General features: G+C 36.8%; 1 protein-coding gene and 1 pseudogene across 11 annotated transcripts in view; both read right to left on the bottom strand.

The window, feature by feature from the left end:
* The window catches only part of Bbx (BBX high mobility group box domain containing), a 237,747-nt gene that overhangs the window by 131,264 nt on the left and 88,632 nt on the right, over positions 1–17,851 (bottom strand). For 10 of the 11 annotated variants that reach the window (XM_052158055.1, XM_052158059.1, XM_052158054.1 and 7 more), the window contains one exon: positions 9,375–9,448. The gene's annotated coding sequence lies outside the window, so the exon portion shown is untranslated. Of the gene's footprint in view, positions 1–9,183; positions 9,346–9,374; positions 9,449–17,851 lie in introns of those variants that run through there. The other variant, XM_052158061.1, reaches the window with a different exon arrangement.
* On the bottom strand, positions 2,904–3,205 carry LOC127665588 (non-histone chromosomal protein HMG-17-like; annotated as a pseudogene).

The raw sequence follows: 17,851 nt of genomic DNA, 5'->3' as shown, positions 1-17,851 counted from the left end.
GGAGTCGTGTGACTTAAGGTTCTTAGACTTTTACTGCATTACTTCACATACACAACTTAATTTCTTTTCTGTTTCGTTTTGGGTTTTTTTTGTTTGGTTGGTTTTTTGAGTTTTTTTGTTTGTTTGTTTGTTTTGTTTTGGATTTTTTGGATTTTTTGGGTTTTTTGAGACAGGGTTTCTCTGCATAGCTCTGGCTGTCCTGGAACTCACTTTGTAGATCAGGCTGGCCTCAAACTCAGAATGTGCCACCACCGCCTGGCTTCTTTTCTGTTCCCAACCTTGAATATATGCCAATATACTGTTTGGATTCTCAAATGTTGAAAAAAAAAAAAGGAAAAGAATAATACCTTAAGAAGAAATGTGAATTTAGCTTGACAGAGAGTAAACACAAACAAATAATTTAAGAAAGATAATTCTCTTCTTCTTCAATCTATTGCTATTCTTTGATAGCATGGAATATACAAGGGATGCGTTTTTATAGTAATACAACTCCTCTATTATGTGTGTTTTCCATTGTTTTTGTTTGAGCTTAGGCCGTGGTGATCTGATAAAGTGCGTTGAAGAATTTCAATATTTCTATATCTGTTGAGGCCTGTTTTGTGACCAATTATATGACGAATTTTGGAGACAGGACCATGAGGTGCTAAGAAGAAGGTATAGTCTTTTGCTTTAGGGTGGAATGTTCTATCAATACCTGTTAGATCTATTTGATCCATAACTTCAGTTACTTTCACAGATTTTCTATTTAGTTTCTGTTTCCATGATTTGTTCATTGTTGAGAGTGAGGGTGTTGAAGTCTCCCACTATTATGGTGTGGGGTACAATGTGTGCTTTGAGCTTTAGTAAAGTTTCTTTTATGAATGTGGGTGCCCTTGCGTTCAGAGCATGGATATTCAGAATTGAAAGTTCATCTTGGTAGACCTTTCCTTTAACCAGTATGAAGTGTCCCTCCTTTATCTTTTTTGACAACTTTTGGTTGAAATTCAATTTTATCCAATATAATATTGGATAGAATGGCCACTACAGCTTGTTTCTTGGGACCATTTGCTTGGAAAATTGTTTTCCAACCTCTGACTCCAAAGTAGTCACTGCCTTTGTCACTGAGATGAGTTTCTTGCATGAAGCAAAATGTTGGATCCTGTTTATGTATCCAGTCTGTTAGTCTATGTCTTTTTATTGGGGAATTGAGATCATTGATGATAAGAGACATTAAGGAAAGGTGATTGTTGCTTCCTGTTCTTTTCATTGTTTAAAGGTTGAATTCTGTTTGTGTGGCTATCTTCTTATAGCTTTGTTGAAAGACGATTATTTTATTGCCTTTTCTAGGCTGTAGTTTCCCACCTTGTGTTGGTATTTTCCATCCATTATCCTTTGCAGAGCTGGGTTTGTGGAAAGATAATGTTTAAATTTGCTTTTGTCATGAATTGTCTTGTTTTCTCCATCTATGCTACTTGAGAGTTTTGCTGGGTATAGTAGTCTGGGCTGACATTTATGTTCTCTTAGAGTCTGTATGACGTCTACCCTGGATCTTCTAGCTTTCATACTTTCTGGTGAGAAGTCTGGTGTAATTCTGATAGGTCTGCCTTTATATGTTACTTGACCTTTTTCCCTTACTGATTTTAATAGTGTTTGTTCAGTGCATATGGTGTTTTGATTATTATCTGCTGGTAAGACTTTCTGCTCTGATCCAGTCTGTTTGGAGTTCTGTAGGCATCTTGTATGCTCATGAGCATTTCTTTCTTAGGTTCGGGAAGTTTTCTTCTATAATTTTGTTGAAGATATTTACTGGCTCTTTAAGTTGGAAATATTTGTTCTCTTCTATACCTATAATCCTTAGGTTTGGTCTTCTCATTGTGTCCTGGAGTTCCTGAATGTTTTGTGTTACAAGTTTTATGCATTTTGCATTTTCTTTGACTGTTGAGTCAATGTTTTCTATGGTGTCTTCAGCACCTGAGATTCTATCTCTTGTAATCTGTTGTTGATGCTTGCATCTATGACTCCTTAATTCTTTCCAAGGTTTTCTATCTCCAGAGATGTCTCACTTTGCGATTTCTCTATTGTTTCTACTTCCATTTTTAGATGCTGGATAGTTTTGTTCAGTTCCTTCACTTGTTTGTGTTTTCCTGAAATTCTTTTTTTTAAAAAACTGTAACCTGCTTTATTAAAGATGCTTTTCATAAAGTCATGTTATTTCAGGCAGGACATGGGCAGACACTCAACAATATACAAGAACTTCGAAATTCTCTTCTTGTATAGACTACCAAAATCAGAAAGCCACTATAAAACCCAATGAAGTCTTCATTCAATTTTTTGAAAAGGGGGAAGTGACTTAGAGTGAGGGCTGACATTTCACATTTGAGGATATTGTTTAACAACTTTTCACAAGCTGACCCTGACTTTCAGCAAACGAATATGGCAGAATTATCAATCTGACAATACACAACTTTTATAAAAGAAACCAGTGCTCTTCTGAGAACACTTGAAGTCACTGCAAAGTCCACATCGCCCAATAGACTGGAAAACTAATTTTGGGGACCAGGTTCCAATGGGTCTCTGGTTTTAAGGATATTAAGTGTATGTTGATGGTACGGGGGAAGAGGATATAAAAATGAATTTAGAGTTTTCCCAGACCACAAGGCATTTTGTGCCTTGGTGGCCACCTGTGTCAAGACCAGGATGTCTTTCCTGGGAGTCAACAGGAGCCTTTCAAAATAATCAAGGAAAGAGGTTTTCTGACCTCAATCCAGTTTGGAAGATATTTTGTTAATGACACATGATCCTTCCCCCCCAATAATGAAGTGTTTGTGTGTGCTAGCAATATAGCTTTTAAAAAAAGTAAAACAAAATTCTGCATTCTTATAAAACAATAAAAAATAGTATTGCAAACTGTACAGTCACAGAAGTACACAGGTATCAAAAATGCACACACGTCACGTGGCATCCCCAGCACCTTCAGCTTTCTGTGCCTGGTCTGTTTTGGTGTCTCCATTTTCTGCAGGATTATTTGCATCCTTACCAGCCTCGGCTTTCCCCTTCTTCCCTCCTCCTTCACCTTCTCTCCCTTCTGTGCAGGGGCCTTTTTAGGCTTGGGCTCTGGCTTTGGAGGAGCAGGCTTAGCAGACAACCTTGCAGATCTTCTCTGTGGTTCATCCTTCACCTTGGCGTTGTCTCATTTAGCATCCCCTTCAGCCTTTCTCTTGGGCATGGCAGCCCAAAAGATCACAACCAATCTGTGGATGTCAGCACTGAACACGGGTTTACAGCGGGCTTGCGGGTATAAATGGTGGGTTCCGTCTGGGGGTCATTCTCACTGCTTCTTCACATTGCTGTTTCCTGATATTTCTTAAGGGTTTTTGTGTTTCCTCTTTAAGGGATTCTACTTGTTGACCCATGTTCTCCTGTGTTTCTTTTAGGCTTTTTTATGATTCCTCTTTAAGGGCTTTTGCCTGCAGACCCATGTTCTCCCATAATTCCCTATGTAATTTTTTTTGTGTTGCCTCTTTAAGTGCTTCCACCTGTTGACCCACATTCTCCTGTATTTCTTTAAGGAACTTTGTGTTTCCTCTTTTAAGGGAGTTATTTATATCCTTCTTGAAGTCCTCTATCAGCATCATGAGGTATGATTTTAAATCCAGCTCTTGCTTTTCCCATGTGATGGTGTGTCCAGGATTTACTGTTGTCGGAGAACTGGGTTCTGATGGTGCCATTTTGCCTTGGTTTCTGTTGGTAATGATCTTGCATTTGCCTTTGGTCATCTAGCTATCTTTGGTGTCAGCTGGTCTTTCTGACCGTGGCTTCTCTGTCCTACAGGCCTGTGTATCTATCTGTACTCCTGGGATTCCCTTTCTCTCAAATACCCACCATACAGTTATGTCTCCAGGAAGTAACAGGAAATGGGGTCTTCCTTGTGGTGGAACTGGCAGGAGTGTACTACAGCAGAACGAACCCAGCAGGTGGTGGTGGAGGAGGAGGGTGGGATAGAAGGGACAAAAGGGTAATCTGGAGGGACAATGGGTAGGTAGTGAGTCCCAGGTAGTAGCTCTGGGCCTCCAGAGGTGGGGGTGGTTCTACCGAATGCCCTGAATGCCCTGAGTGCTGCTGGTTCTCTAGAAAGTATCAGGAAATGGGGTCTTCCCTGTGGCAGAACTGGCAGGGGTCTACCATATCGGAAGGAATGGGGCAGGCAGTGGCGGAGGAAGAGAGAGTGATGGATACCTTTAATTTCAGCACTTGGGTGGCTGAAGCAGGAGGATGATGAATTTGAGATCATCCTAGGCTATATATTTGAATCCCTTACTCAAAATGTTCATTAACTTGCCAAATGTAGTGAAAAGTTTACAAGCCTATTTCCCTTTCCTAATCCTCTATGCAAACTATAGACATTCCAGTCTTCAGCAGTACTTGGTCATTTGCAAACTGATTTTTTTTTGGATACTTTTTTTTCCTGATATATTCTTATTTACATTTCAAATGATTTCCCTTTTTCTGGCCCCCCACTCCCCGAAAGTCCCATAAACCCTCTCCCCTCCACGTTCCCCCATTTACCTCTTCTCACTTCCCTGTTCTGGTATTGCCCTATTCTGCTGCACTGAGTCTTTCCAGAACCAAGGGCCACTCCTCCGTTCTTCTTGGACATCATTTAATATGTGAATTATGTCTTGGATATTCAAAATTTCTAGGCTAATATCCACTTACCAGTGAGTTCATACCATGATTGATCTTTTGAGACTGGGTTACCTCACTTAGTATGATGTTCCATCCATTTGTCTAAGAATTTCATGAATTCATTGTTTCTAATGGCTGAATAGTACTCCACTGTGTAAATATACCACATTTTTTGTATCCATTCCTCTGTTGAGGGACATCTGGGTTCTGTTTGGTTTAGCAATTAAGAACACACAGGATATTTCCCAATGAACTCTTAATTATCTCATACTCTATTCTGCTGACTCAGTAAAAGCATAATTATATTCACATTGGCCTTCTTAAAGCCAGAACTTGTACCACTAATAAATGTGGCCCTAAAAGATGGTACAGTGTGGTACACAAACAGTAACAAACACCTGCTCTTATTCACACTGAAACTTTGTTAGTGCTTAAATGAGCATATGGTAAATATATATTAAACCAAATTATATGTTTTACTAGCAGTTCAATGCTAGGCAATGACATTCAAAAGAAGGTTAAAAGTGATAAGATCAACATCCAATAATATGCTTCAAAAAGAAAAAGAGAGATGCAGTTATTCTAGCTACATTAATTTAACTAGAACATTTAAAAAGTTTCTTTCTTAAAAACTGTAATCTGACTATTTAATATATTTTCTCATGTTAATTCACAATAATTTCTAGAATCTTAAAACTTCCAGATTTTCTTTTTTTTTTTTACACCTGGGAGCCAGAAGGCTCCACAGCCTTCCATGTACACTCCACCAGGAGAGAGTGACTTCCCTGAAGTGCTTTCACTTCTGAGCATGGAGATGAGATCTCCACCTTCTCTCTGGAGGGGAACAGCTAGGAGCACACAGGGCATAAGATCAGTGGAGCAGCTGGGACAGAGGTCTTCAGGCTGCATTTGGACTAGGGAGCCAAGCAGCTCCACAGCCAAAAGAGAATTTTGGCAGTGCACAGACCCTGCCAAAAGAGAATTGGTCTCCCAGCCACAGGCTTACAGGCCCACAGGAGGGACAAGCTCCAGCCAGAGACAGCAAGACTAACTAATGCCAGAGATAACCAGATGGCAAAAGGCAAGCAAAAGAACCCTACCAACAGAAACCAAGGCTGCTTGGCAACATCAGAACCCAGTTCTCCCACAACAGCAAGTGCTGGACACTCCATCACATCGGAAAAGAAAGAGCGGGATTTAACCATGGAAAGAATTCAGGAGTCATAGATGCCAGTATCAACAACAGAATACAAGAGATAGAAGAAAGAATCTAAGGTGCTGAAGACATTGACTCAATAGTCAAAGAAAATGCAAAATGCATAAAGCCTGTAACACAAAACATTCAGGAAATCCAGGACACAATGAGAAGACCGAACCTAAGGATTTTAGGTATAGAAGAGAACAAATATTTCCAACTTAAAGAGCCAGTAAATATCTTCAACAAAATTATAGAAGAAAACTTCCCTAACCTAAAAAAGAGATGCCCATGAAAATTCAAGAAGCCTACAGAACTCCAAACAGACTGAATCAGACTAGAAAGTCCTCCTGGCACATAATAATCAAAACACCAAATGCACTAAACAAAGAAAGATTATTAAAAACAGTAAGAGAAAAAAGACAAGCAACTTATAAAGGCAGACCTAACAAAATCACACCAGACTTCTCACCAGAAATGATGAAAGCTAGAAGATCCTGGTCAGATCTCATATAGACCCTAAGAGAACACAAATGCCAGCCTAGACTACTATACCCAGCAAAACTTTCAATCACCATAGATGGAGAAATCAAGATATTACATGACAAAAGCAAATTTACACAATATCTTCCCACAAATCCAGCCCTACAAAGGATAATTGATAAAAAATGCCAACACAAGGAGGGAAACTTTACCCTAGAAAAAGCAAGAAAGTAATCTTCCTCCAACAAACCCAAAAGAAGATAACCATACAAACATAAAAATAACATCAAAAATAATAGGAAGCAACAATCACTAGTCCTTAAAAATCTCTTAACATCAATGGACTCAATTCCCCAATAAAAAGACATAGATTAATAGAAATATTTTTCATGTAAATCTTCAATTATATCAGAAAAAGGTTGTAATTCCTCTTTCAATTTAGTAATGTTTTTATGTCTACCATTTTATCTGCATTATTTTTCATGATAATCTTAAATTTTTACATGTTTTTCTATATATTTCTTCAACTTTATCAGAAATACTTTCCATGCAAATCTTCAATTTTATCAGAAAATGTTTATAATTACGATTTCTTTTTATTTGTTCTTTTTTTCTATATTCTTTGTTTACATTCTAAATAATTTCCCCTTTCCCAGTTCTCCGCTCCCCATAAGTCCCATAGGCCCTCTTCCCTCTGCCCATTCCCCAATCAACCCCCTCCCACTTCCCTGTCCTGGTATTCCCCTACATTGCTGCATCAAGCCTTTCCAGGTCCAGGGCCCTCTCCTTCCTTCTTCTTGGGAATCATTTGATATGTGAATTGTGTCTTGGGTATTCAGAGCTTCTGGGCTAATATCCGCTTATCAGTGACTGAATTCCATGTGTGTTCTTTTGTGATTGGGTTACCTCACTTAGGATGATATTTTCCAGTTCCAACCATTTGCCTAAGAATTTCATGAATTCATTGTTTTTAATTGCTAATTCCATTGTGTAAATATACCACATTTTCTGTATCCTTGCCTCTGTTGAGGGACATCTGGGTTGTTTCCAGCTTCTGGCTATTATAAATAGGACTGCTATGAACAGTGGAGCATGTGTCCTTATTACATGCTGGGGAATCCTCTGTGTATATGCCCAGGAATGGTATAACAAGGTCCCGCGGAAGTGACATGCCCAATTTTCTGAGGAACTGCCTGCCAGATGGATTTCCAGAGTGGTTGTACCTATAATTACACTTTCAATCAACTTAGAATTCTTTTTTGCATACTAACATGTTTTTAACATGTTTTTCTATATATTTCTTGAATTTTATCAGAAATATTTTCCATGTAATTCTTCAATTTTTATCAGAAAATTTTCATAATTCCTCTTTCAATTAATTTAGTAATGTTTTTATGTCTACCATTTTATCTGCATTAGTTTTATGATACTCTTCCATTTTAACATATTTTTCTAAATATTTCTATTTTATCAGAAATGTTTTCCAGCTGGGTGGTGGTGGTGCACTCCTTTAATCCCAGAACTTGGGAGGCAGAGGCTGGCGGATTTCTGAGTTTGAGGCCAGCCTGGTCTACAGAGTGAGTTCCAGGATATCCAGGGCTACACAGAGAAACCCTGTCTCAGAAAACCAAAAAAAAAAAAAAAAAAAAAAAAAAATCTTTTCATGTAAACCGCTGATTTTATCACAACATATTTTTAATTCCAACTTCAGTTTTTTTATATCTACCATCTTATCTGTATAGTTTTCCATGAAAGTCAATTTTAACATGTTTGTGTATATATTTCTTGAATTTTATCAGAAATATTCAACTTATTTTTATGCCTACTATTCTATCTATATAATTTTCCATGATAATCTTTAATTTTAACATGTTTTTCTTTATATTTTTCTTCAATTTTATCAGAAATATTTTCCATGTAAATATTCAACTTTATCAGAAAATGTTTATAATTCCACTTTCAATCAACTTAGGAATACTTTTATACCTATCATTATTATATCTTTATAAAATTTTCCATGACAATCTTCAATTTTAACATGTTTTTCTATATTTTTCTACAATTTTATTACAAATATTTTCCACATAAATCTTCAATTGTATCATAAAATCTTTCTAATTCCTTTTTCAATTAATTTAGCAATGTTTTTTATGTCCACCACTTTACTCTTTAATTTTCCATGAAAATTGTCAATTTTAATGTGTGTTTTTCTATATATCTCTTCTATATTATTGGAAATATTTTCCATGTAAATCTTCAATTTTATCATAAAATGTTTCTACTGCCTTTTTCAATAACAGAACATGCTTTTCAAAAAAAAAAACAAAAAAACCATAGTACTCATGTATCATTAATCACACCTTTCATACCTAGATGGGGAAACTCCAGGTATCATTGTTGGCAATACTAACTTTAAAATATTATTGCCATATTTTAAAGCTGATAAGGAACTTTTTCTAAAGCAGTTTTAAAAAATAAGTTGAACAAGGATATATTGTGTTTCAAAGAATGATACAATTTATGTGTACATATTTTATCATCCCAATCTTTTCTTCATTATGTGATCTTCCTATTTTAAATGTTTTCATGATGCAGCCACACACTGGTACATTATTTTTGTTAGGTAATAATGGCTCCTGATTCATCTTTTTCCTAAGGTTAACCTGTATGGAAAGCTGCTTCGAGGGAGATTAACCACTTAAGATATCTTAAGTGTGTAATTTCTAAATATGTAGGACTTCAACAGATTGTCCTGAACCAATATCAATAAGAGATTTAATGCTGAAATAAGAGATTTTGAACAGTTTAAAATCATTATTCTGTAAGAAAGTTTAACTTACTTGATGAAGATTAAAATGTTACACACAAAAACACTGACATGAAAAACTGTACAAGGGTCACACTTCCCCGATCAACATGAAAGGTGAGTCCACTGGCTGAGAGAAGGCTGGGACCAGCTCTGATAGCACATGGCTCGACTGCCCCACTGCTTCCAGGTCAGAAAGTAAGATGCATGTCCAGAGCAGCTTACCAGTCAGGTCAGGGCTTTCCATTGTGATTTCAACGGAACATCAGAACTTCCCGCTTCTGTGATGCAGCAGGATTCTGTGAAAGACACATGGCGAAGTGGTTAAAATGAGAGCCACAGAGGCCTTTCAAACAAAGCCCACATATCTCCTCTGGCCAAATAATCCCAGATAAAAGGCAAAATATCCCCTTGCTAACCAATGCTTTTTAGAGAAAGTAGCCCAAATTGTTTATCATTGATTTTAATATTAAAAAGACAGTCCCTGCAATTACTCAGTGCAGAGTAAAGTTATCTGAACTCAGCATTACAGGCAGTCAATTCCTCACATTTGACTAAAATGAAATAGAGATTTACAGACAAACAGCCTGCTGGGTGGAAAATGGTGAATGTGACATCTATGCTAAATTCAAGTTACTGTAAAAGACTGGCCCAACTCAGCTAGATAAACTTGGATTTTGTTTTACTGTTTTTAATTTCTTTTCATTGATTTAAATATAATGAATGAAACAAGGCAATATAAATGAACAAACAAGGAAACAGCTAGGGGCAAAAAAACTTGGGACAAAAACAAACAAACAACAACAAAAAAACACCTCAGTTTTTCCCAAGTATAAAGAACTAAGAAAATGGAAGTCGGTTAAAGTCAGCAATGAAATGTACATGAAGTCAAATGAGACGTATGAGGTTAAAACAAAAGTAAAAGCATATTTTGAAACATTGTTTTTAAGAATCAGAATTATTTGATTTTTTTTTTGAGATACAGTTTTTAGCTTGCTCAACTAAATGTCCTTAGTCAACTAAATCCTTACTCAACGAAGAAATAAACACGGTAGTTATTGACTATTACTTACTGACATAGCTCCATTAATTATTTTCTGGCTTGACTAAATATGTTTTTGCTTTTTTTCCTAATCAGTTAACATTGATATGGAAACTATGGCTCTTCCGTTAAATATCAAAAACGTGTTAAATTCAATGAAGTCCTTCTGTCAGGAATAGATGATTCAGTTGTCACCCAGGTCTTTCCAAAGTAATAGCAGAGAAAATAATAAATATTAATTAAATGATCTCATGTTATTTCACACCAGATATTACTGAGTCATCTTCAGATATCTGAAAACAAGTCTGTGGTTAAAACTTTAAAAATCAGTTGTTTTTTAATAATAATTTTAATATATCATTCCCCCTCCCATTCTTTACCCCTAGATGTATTCTCAAACTCACCATTTCTTTTTCTTTAATTATTGTTTTACATACACACAGAGAGAAAGAGAGACAGAGACAGAGAGAGAAAAGGAGAGAGGGAGGGAAAGAGGGAGAGAGGGAGGGATTCCTAAATGCACAAACACCACCTGCTCAGTCCACATAATGTATATATATGAGGGTCTTAGGGCTGACCCATTGATATTGTGGCCATAATTCCTAACTACATTCTAAAAATTTCTCTTACCCACAAATAAATGCAGTTCTCATCCTGCATCAAAGACACTTCTTTATGAAAGAGACCATTACAGAAAAACACAACTGATCAAAAGGCAGAAAACAACTGACTTTGTGATACCCAGTCTCAACTACTACATCTACAATCCCCACACCTAGGATCAAGGTGCATTGTGGAAGAGAAAGTGGGAACACTGTGAGAGACAGGGAAACAGAGGTTTGGTGTGAGAGCGTGTTTGTGTTTTCTAGAGTCTATCAGAGAGGCTACACCCATATGTCTCACCAACATGGCTGCCTAAATAATAGCTGATCACTGACACACACACACACACACACACACACACACGCACACGCACACGCACACGCACACGCACACACATGCGCGCACCTGTTTAATGAAGGAAACATACAGTACCAAAACCTGACAAAATTGGTGGTATAGAAATCTCTATTTTCATAAAATATTTGAATTATTTTAAAATACTTTTTAAAAAAGTAAAATAGCTCAGCACATAAAAGTGGACTAGAGGACCACAATTACATCCCTAGGACCCACATGTTGGAGGGGGAGAACAGACAGACAGACAGACAGACGCACACACACACACACACACACACACACATTCATGCACACACACACTGAAAACAACACATATAAGCAAACTCAATGGTTACTTGAATGCATCCTTAGTTCAAAGCCTATGTAGATTATTGTCTAAGCAACCAAGTATCTGTGTTTTCTGGGTCCTACTCAGCCTTCCTTTCACTCCTACTCACCCAAAGAGCCTCAGAATTCTAACTCCCATGGTCAGGTCCCACTGACTCAATAGGCATCTCTACCATTTTCATGGTCTCTGCTCCCCACCCAGGATCCTGCTACCAGGGCACTGGCCAATCCTGAGCTAATATTACACCTTAGCATAGGTATGCTCTGAGAAACTTCATCAGAACATGTGAAAAAGCCATCTGTCAAACAGATATTTTCACCTTTTACCATAAACAGAGCAAATAACTTGGCATCTGAAAAACCTATCCTAAGGGCATCCTAAGTAACTGATGAAATATCCTGGACTAAATGGCTTTCTGGCACAGCCCAAACCCTGGGAACTAAGGAATTTGAAAATCTTATGATACTAGAAGTGGTGAGATGCCACTTCTTTCTGAGACCTCCAATTAGTGTTAATGTCAGGCAGTGTTCAAAGGCATATTATCAAAATTTTCCCTTCTATGCCAAAATTGTATATGTACCCCAATGTCACTACAACTCAGTACAGAAGGGACCCCAAAGTAACTCTGAGTGAGCTCACTTACACAGAAGTATATTTATTCCCCATGAATGACTGCTTTTCTGATGTTTTCATCAATTATCTGGCAAAGAGATTAAGCTAACCAACTCATTTTCATACATACCCCTAATTCAATCAAGTTCAATAAAAGTCATTCTGGATTGCAATTATTTGCTAAGGAACAATTATACTCAAATGAAAAAAAAATGAAAATGGCTGGGCATGGTATAATGCATGATGCAAAGTCCTCTCGATTTATATAGCTCAAGAACAGAACCTGAGCCCAACGGCTACAAAAGGAAGCATTCTTTCTTCCATACTCCTGAAAACAGAAAACTCATGTTTCTACATCTGAGTACAAGATAAATGGGTACCATGAAACAGCAAATTTTTGAATTACTATTTCCCGTGATGTTTCTGGATTGAAAGAGACAAAAACTCTAAGAGTCAGTACAATCTCTAATAGCCAAAGCAAACCCACCCAACAATCTAAGAGTTCTGGTGCCTTCCAGTCACTGAGATCTTGCTTACACCCTCCATTTTCTGAGCAATATTATGTTCCAATCGTTCTTTGTGACATAGGCATGCTTTAGAAGAGTTTTCTCTGAAAAGTTTTTGTAAGAATAAGACTTTTGTTTTCTTCAGTTTACTCTTTTATCATACTGCATGTTTATAGGGGAAGTGAAATACAAACTCCAAACTCTGATTTCCATGTAATGAAATGAATTCATGTTTTTTTTTAACAAACCCTTGTTAATTTAACTAAAGCTTGCCCTATCACTATTGTTTACCACAAATCAGAACTAGAAAATACATGGATTGCTCTCTAGCTAAATAATTCACTGAAATAAAATATCTTCATATGGGCACAGATACCTCTAGAACATGTTTATGTGTTTGCGTGGTAATGTTACATAGGAATAAATAAACTTCTTCCATTAATATTACCTGCCTGTCTTTTTATAGTTGAAGCCTAAACCACAACTATTTCACAGGCATTTTTGGCTAGGCACCAACCTTCAACTGACATTACAAATGTCAGCTATACTAAGAATGGAAATCTTTTTTAAAAGGAATGTGCAAGTCTGATTTTGTCACCTTCCTATCACAAACCTAGCATTTCCTCATGACCCAGAGCATTTTGATTAAAAAACACTAAAAAATAAAGGCAAACAAGTTCCCTCTGCATCTAGCAGGGATTATAGAAATTGTTCATTTCTTTACTTTCCAAAGTCTCCAAAAAAATACTACTTAGCAGTAACAAAACACTCTAACACTCTACATTCACTGTCTAATCGTGGCCTCTTGAAATGTCAAAAATAAAGACTTGGATATCACTTCCCTTTCAGCATTCAGTACTGCACCAATTACAAAACTGTATCTTAAAAACTACCTTATGCTTAGTTATTTACAAACAGACTAGCAATGCAAATGATTTACTCATCCAACTGTTTGAGAAATTAATGACCTATTATTACTATGTGTTAGCATAAAATATATAAGTCATTCTGATGATATAATTGATAAATTATGCACACACAAAAACTATACAATGATACAGTAAATAAAATAAATAATAACATGATAAGCAAATAATTTTATCTTGAATTATAATTTCAGCTAGGGAGATATCTCAGTCACTAAAATATTTCTTTTGCAGGCATAAGGGCTTGAATTCAAGTCAGGCGTTGTGACAGAAGTTTGTAATTATCATACTAGGGAGGCAGAGACAAGTGAATTCCTGGACCTCACTGGTCAGCTAGCGTAGCCAACATGGTACACTCCTGCACACAAGTTTTCACATATACAAACACACGAGTGTGCATGGGAGTGTGCAAGCATGTGCACGCACACACAACACTAGTTAGTATGCACACAGTGACCGCTGTCCACGAAATGGATAAAAGTGCAATCTGAAGTGAGATGACTGTCATATAATATATACAGAGAATGAGCGATACTGTTCAATACTTGGAGCATGGCTTGCAAGAAGTGTTAGAAGGCATAGGAGGCAGATCAGGCTGTAGAAAAATCCCCCATGAGAAAGTAGAACATGATAACCAAATGAGAAAACAATTTTTTCATGTGCCCACAGTCTCCAAAATAGAAGGATATAGCCATAGAGTTATGTTAAATCTAGTGGTCTGAGGTATAACCTGCAAATGTGGGACAATTCCAAAGCCTCTCAGGTTCTTTACTCTTCATCAGAAATATTGATATAGCATCCTTACATTCCCTTAAGAATTAAAACCCAAAACTGTGTGCAATGAACATATGTGAATAAAAGAAATGAAATCCAAAATTGTTAGGAGGTGATATAAATGCAAAGTGATTGCTAGTTACTGAGCTTCAATAAATCTTTGTAATCTTATCATTAAAGTTAATACTAGAGGATAGAAATGCATCTAATAAAGTAACACTCTAAACACTCTGAGGTTTGCTTTGAATATTCTCAGAATCTGCATACAGAATGGGGTTTTGCATTAGATTCTACTTTAATTTCAGTAGCTTTAGCATATGTTTAATTCTGACCAATATAAGTAGCCACTTTTTGCTCCTAATGTATAATTTCAGTATACATTAACTGATTTGATAATATGAATATTTTACCATAATTATCATTTTTCATGAGCATATTGCTTCAAGCAACACAGTAGAGCTACGAATTTCTGCAGTTTCCATAAGTAGATGTGGAAATGACCAGGTATTAGTCCATTCAGATGGCTTGGCAGGGAGGTGTTGAATGCCCCTTTTATGTGCCCATGAATTGTACAAATGAGCCTTTGACCTTCTCTGGGAGGGGAAATTACACATTTAAGGCAGATTAAGTTTCACTTCCAGGAAGAATATAAAATCATGCTCACCAGCAGCTATGTCAGGAATATTGACAGGGAATTACCAGGTCCTTTACAAAAATTCATTAGCTCTATGCCACTGAGCACAAAGCTGGGAAGTAAATTGTTACTTAACACCAGTGGAATGGGATAGCCCCTGGAAGACTTGGTTAGCTCACACAAACCCTCCAGTACACACTGTAGGAATAACAAACACCTGAATCCCACTAGAGCATACTGAACTCTTACCAAGACCACCTTGTCCTTTGGGGTAAGAAAGAGTTTCTGTGGCTACTTTCACTTCATCAATTTCTTTCTCATGAAAAAAAATAATAGTCAAGTCATGTGATAAAAAGGAAATCAAGCAATCACCAATTTATGTAATTTTAAAAGGGAAATGTTCTATCGTAAAAGGTAAAGGGAGCTGACTTTCTCATTTCCCTTTACTACTAAATTAAATTACTCAAATATTTTAAAATATAAAGTTATAATTTCAAATTGTGTGATCTTGTTTAATAAAATTATATTTTTATTAAAAATTATATTGCTCACATAAGTGAAATCAAGCTAGGACTGACTAGGAAATTTCCTCTCTGATGGCTAGTTTTCAGTGTCATAAGGTGCCAAGCAGGCCTCTGGGGAAGAAAGGAAGGACCTCAACAGTCTCATCCCATGTTGGACCCTGCATACCGCAATACCAACACGTCAGCATGATGTACCCACAGTTTCAACAGTGGCATGGCCATTATGAGAATAGCCAACCACTGTGTGATAGGATCTGAGGCTTGCGCCACAGGAAGGAACCTATTCTTGTTTTTGTAAATCTAGACAGAAGCTCCTGCTGGGGAGATCACAGGCCCTAGACGGAAACTTACTACTGATGTTTTGCTAAAAAACTCATACTGTCAAATTGTTTTCCAAATATTTATGTTTATATTCAAAGATTGGTGCTACTCTTAACTGTAGTCTGACAAGCTCATTTTTAGTGGTAAGCAGTTAATGTACACCATTATAACTGGCCAACATGCTAGGAATAAGTGTTTGATGAAGCTCAGCCCTAATAAGACATCTTTATCAGTTCACACTCCTACAAGGCTCACGGGACATTAAGAAAGAGAGAACAAAAAATAAAATAAATAAAAGTAATAAAGACATGGAGAATGAGGAAGAGGACTTTGAAATTCTTTTTTATGGACAGGACATGATTATTGCACTCACAAACTTACAGGTGCTGTGTTTAGCCTCATGTGATCTGAACAAGAGCAAGACAGTCAACACTCCAACACAAATGGAAGAGAGACCCACAAGGTCTCACCCCTAACTGAGGAAGTACTGGCAGAAGCACTGGCAGCAAATGGAGAGGAAGTATCTTTTTTTCCCAGAGGTGTGGCTGCTACTAAGAGGCTTATGTTCCAATGGATTGTTCCACAACCATGTGTTTAAAGAGAACACTAATTAGACTCAGAGTTACTAAAACGGACACAGGAAAACAGGAAGGAGAAGTAAGAGGCTGTTATTTAAAAAAAAAAAGTCCTCTACAACCCATAAGGACTCCCTGTCCCTTTTAGTTGTAGTGAGCAGAAGGGCTCTTGTTCTGGTCATGTTTAACCACAGGAATATTTCTGAGGGGTCTACTAGAAGGGTCTACTCCAAAATAAGCCATGGTGAACTCAAGACACTACCTTCCAAAGGAATTCACAAGGCAACTATTTGAGACAAAGTTATATTAATTGGTTATTTCAAGTCAGAAAACTCTTAAGAAATATTCCCTCAGTGTTCCAAGTAAGATAAATTGTAATTTCCACAGATGAAGTCATGTATGGTCCAGGAGAGGAGGCATGGGTACTTTGTGAACAGATGTAAACAATATTCAACTTCTCATGATATTCTATTCTGCAAATGGCTGCCCTTTTCGGGTTTGATGGTGCTCCCTATTAGACATACTGTGAAACCCCAGACTCAGGAATGCCGGAGAGAGAAACAGATTGCTAGGTTTGACTACCCTTTGAAGACCCAGCAACACGGAGCCAAATAGCCCAGAATTCGGGACTCCTGACACAGTCAATACCTCTGTCAAATCACAATGTACTTTTAGATTGTTGTCCATCAGTTTGCTCCACAGTTAGACATCCACAAACCAGCAGAAAGCTACAGACCAGAGCACTTATAACATTACCTCCATTTACAATGAAGACATAGCCTATACTTCCCTTGACTTTCCATACCAGAAAGTAGAATTCAGAGAGCATTATTTGGTACTAGTTGGAAGACAGAGAAAAACTCCTTTTGGTTGTAGAGGTTAAGCATACAAAATATATTATTCTTTCAAAATATGCTTTTATCTTTAAGTAAAGTTGAGTTATTGATATTTAGGCAGAAGAAACATAAAAAACTACTTTTTGTTCAGTTTAACTGGATAAACTTAGACTAAATTTGTCAGCAAGTGAACATCAACTTCATTCTGACAGTATTAAAATTATGTACCGACCAGAGAAGACAAGCAAAAGCCTTGTGAACAGCAATTCCCCTTATATACATAGCCTCAGGAGACATATCAAGAAACACCAATTAAAATGATACCCTATATTAAAATTACAACCTCTACAATAATCTACATACAGTTATTAATCACGAAAAAGATGCCACCATCCATATCAATATTTAAAGTAATATCAATAATATTAATAACATAAATGATCAGTGTTGAATATATTAAATATATAATTAAATATATAGTGATAAGTTTAATTTAATTAATATAAATAATATTTGGAAAGAATAATACTCTCCAAATATTTACATAAGTTTACCCCTTGTCCCTAAATCTAATGTAATGACCCACAGAATTCAGTGATATAAAATTCCAAGAGCCACCAGTTATAAGGACTAAAGATAAATAGGAAAAGGCTTGCACTCGAGC

Source organism: Apodemus sylvaticus, chromosome 15 (genome assembly GCF_947179515.1).
Source record: "Apodemus sylvaticus chromosome 15, mApoSyl1.1, whole genome shotgun sequence".
NCBI lineage: Eukaryota > Metazoa > Chordata > Mammalia > Rodentia > Muridae > Apodemus > Apodemus sylvaticus.
This window is presented reverse-complemented; position numbering and strand designations above follow the sequence as displayed.